This window comes from Neofelis nebulosa, chromosome 14 (assembly GCF_028018385.1).
Source record: "Neofelis nebulosa isolate mNeoNeb1 chromosome 14, mNeoNeb1.pri, whole genome shotgun sequence".
NCBI classification, from domain to species: domain Eukaryota; kingdom Metazoa; phylum Chordata; class Mammalia; order Carnivora; family Felidae; genus Neofelis; species Neofelis nebulosa.
Genome location: NC_080795.1, coordinates 15,715,212 through 15,718,092, shown reverse-complemented (window position 1 = coordinate 15,718,092; position 2,881 = coordinate 15,715,212).

Below are 2,881 nucleotides of genomic sequence, written 5' to 3'. Positions count from 1 at the left end.
GTTTCTTGTGGTAATTTGCAAATGTGAGTCTGAAAGCAGAGCTTTTCCTTTATAATGCTGCACATATACCCTTGCTCTCTCGGCCCGTGGGTGCGGCAGGTAAGAAGATATGCAGATCTTCAGATCCCACAGGCTCTGAAACTCACAAGGAGGATGGCTTGTGGTCAGAATATGGACAGTAGCTGCAACATGGACTGAATAATTTTTAATCATGGAGAGTGCTTTTTATTTTAATGTTTTGAAAGACTGACACAATGCTGAAAGGAGAGGCTACACAGAAGTTTTAAAAGGTGCACACAAGAAGATAAGCAATCTATTAAAAACTCAGATTTTGAGGGGCGCCTGGGTGGCTCAGTCGGTTAAGCGTCCGACTTCAGCTCAGGTCACGATCTCGCGGTCCGCGGGTTCGAGCCCCGCGTCAGGCTCTGGGCTGATGCCTCAGAGCCTGGAGCTTGCTTCCGATTCTGTGTCTCCCTCTCTCTCTGCCCCTCCCCCGTTCATGCTGTGTCTCTCTCTGTCTCAAAAATAAATAAACGTTAAAAAAAAAAATTAAAAAACAAACAAACAAACAAAAACTCAGATTTTGAAAGCATGCCATTGGCCTGAAATGGCCTTTGGGTAACAGTAATAAATGAATGTTGATTTCCCAAGTTCTCTGTGCACCAAGCCGTTTGGACTTCTCAAGAGGACAATGCTGTCTTCTTTCAAAAGAGGGAGTAGATGGCTTGCTACCAGTAAAACAGCTCAGACATAGCTCTACTGATTTCGGAACAAAGAAATGGAATATGGTTTTGTGTGTGTAGGATGTCATCATATGAGCTCACACCAGCTCTAAATTGGGTATTTGGAGGCTACTACATCTTTTGGTCAGATTTCAAATCAAATCCTCAATGTCTGCATTTTTCTGTCCATGCTTCTCTGAACAAGAATGATGGTGAATGAGGATGCCACCCTGTACCTCAAATGTTTCTCAAGCTGCTGGTGTGTTTTGGTTCAGCTTTCATGATTTTTTATACCAGATTTGTGACTTAAAAAAAAAGCTCTCAGCAAAATATTTCTGTTATAGTATGATGTCGTGCTTAGAAAGGTTAATAAACGTTTTACAGAACACATTCATGTTTCGTTCTACTGATTGCTAGACACTCATTTTAATCTTCCTCAGGCTAGCAGTGAGCGAATGGTTCCTGTTTCCCATTAGATTCCTCCCCCCTCCATAACGAATGAGCTGTTGATTTGCTTTCAATGAATTCTCTTTGGTGAACAATTCACTATAACAAATGCTTTCTTTGGCCATAAAACCATTTATCCTCCATACAGGGGGATAAATTTCTGGGGCATTTTGTGCTGGTGTAGGGCATAGTTCTGTTCTTGGGGGTTCTTATAATCAGAAACAGCCCACTTTCCATTCTTCCCCATGACACTTAAAAAATTATTAAGGTCATTTTTTCCATGCTTCTCCATAAGTGTATGAAGACTCTAAAGCAGCAGTGTCCAAGAGACGTAGGATGTCATCTACAAATGTGAGTCACGTAAGTAATCGTTCCTTTTCTAAGAGCCATATTTTTAAAAAGTAAAAAGCAAATTAAATTAATTTTGATAATAGATGTTATTTAATCCACTAGATAAACAAAATGTATTGTATCCATACAGTAGAATATTTTTTAGTCATAAAAGGAATGAAATTCTGATCCATGATACAACATGGATGGACCTAGAAAACATTATGCTGAATAAAATCAGCCAGATGCAAAAGTACAAATTATATGATCCCATATGAAGTATCTAGAGTTGAAGATACTCTAGACAGAGTACTTTCAAGACAGAAAGTAGAAATGTAGTAACCAGAGACGGGGATGGGGGGGGGGGGGGAAGGAGAAATGGGAAGTTAGTGTTTAATGGGTACAGGGTTTCAGTTTGGGAAGAAGAAAAATTCTGGAGATGGATGGCGGGTGATGGTTGCACAATAATATGAATGTTCTTAATACCACTGAATTGTTTTTAAAGATTAAAACTGTATTTTGTATTATGTATATTTTACCATACACACACACACACACACACACGGATCAGATCATGCCGTTCTTTTGCTTAGAAACCTCCTCTGTCTTCCCATCACTTTATAAACTATTTTTTAAAAAATTTTAAATCTTTATTTATTTTTGAGAGACAGACTGCGAGCAGGGGAGGAACAGAAAGGGAGACACAGAGTCTGAAGCAGGCTCCAGGCTCTGAGCTGTCAGCCCAGATTCAGATGTGGGGCTCAAACTCACGAACCTCGAGATCATGACCTGAGCTGAAGTCAGACGCTTAACTAAGCTACCCAGGTGCTCCTCCCCTGCCCCCCTCCATCACTTTATGAACATCCGAGTGCCCTTTCCATGAACTTTGCATTCTTGTGTACCTGGCTTCTCCTGCTACCTTTTCCTGACTTTGCTACTTACAGGCCATGTGATCTTCTGTAATTTACTTAGCCTGCTTAAGCTTCAACTTCTTTATATATAAATTTGGGATAATTTTAATCTGTCAATCACATGGGATTAGTGAGCATTCAAATAAAATAACACGTGTAAAGTGCTTAGCACAGTACCTGCCTGCACCTAGTAAAGTCTAAATGCAGGCTTAGCTATTAAACTGTGTAGTTTGTTATGTGTATATTTTCACATCACATGTTTAACACATTATACATCTATAATTAATTACTTTAGAAGACCTGAACAAAAGATACAGCAGGCAAATTAGTGATGTGTGAATAGAGAGGGGGCAAGTATATGTTAACAGGGTTATTTGTTGAAGAGTGGTCAATGTAACCATACATCGTCTAACACGTAGATGGGTACAAAGCTTTCTGTAGAAAAGATTACTCCCGTGGAGCCAGCATGTC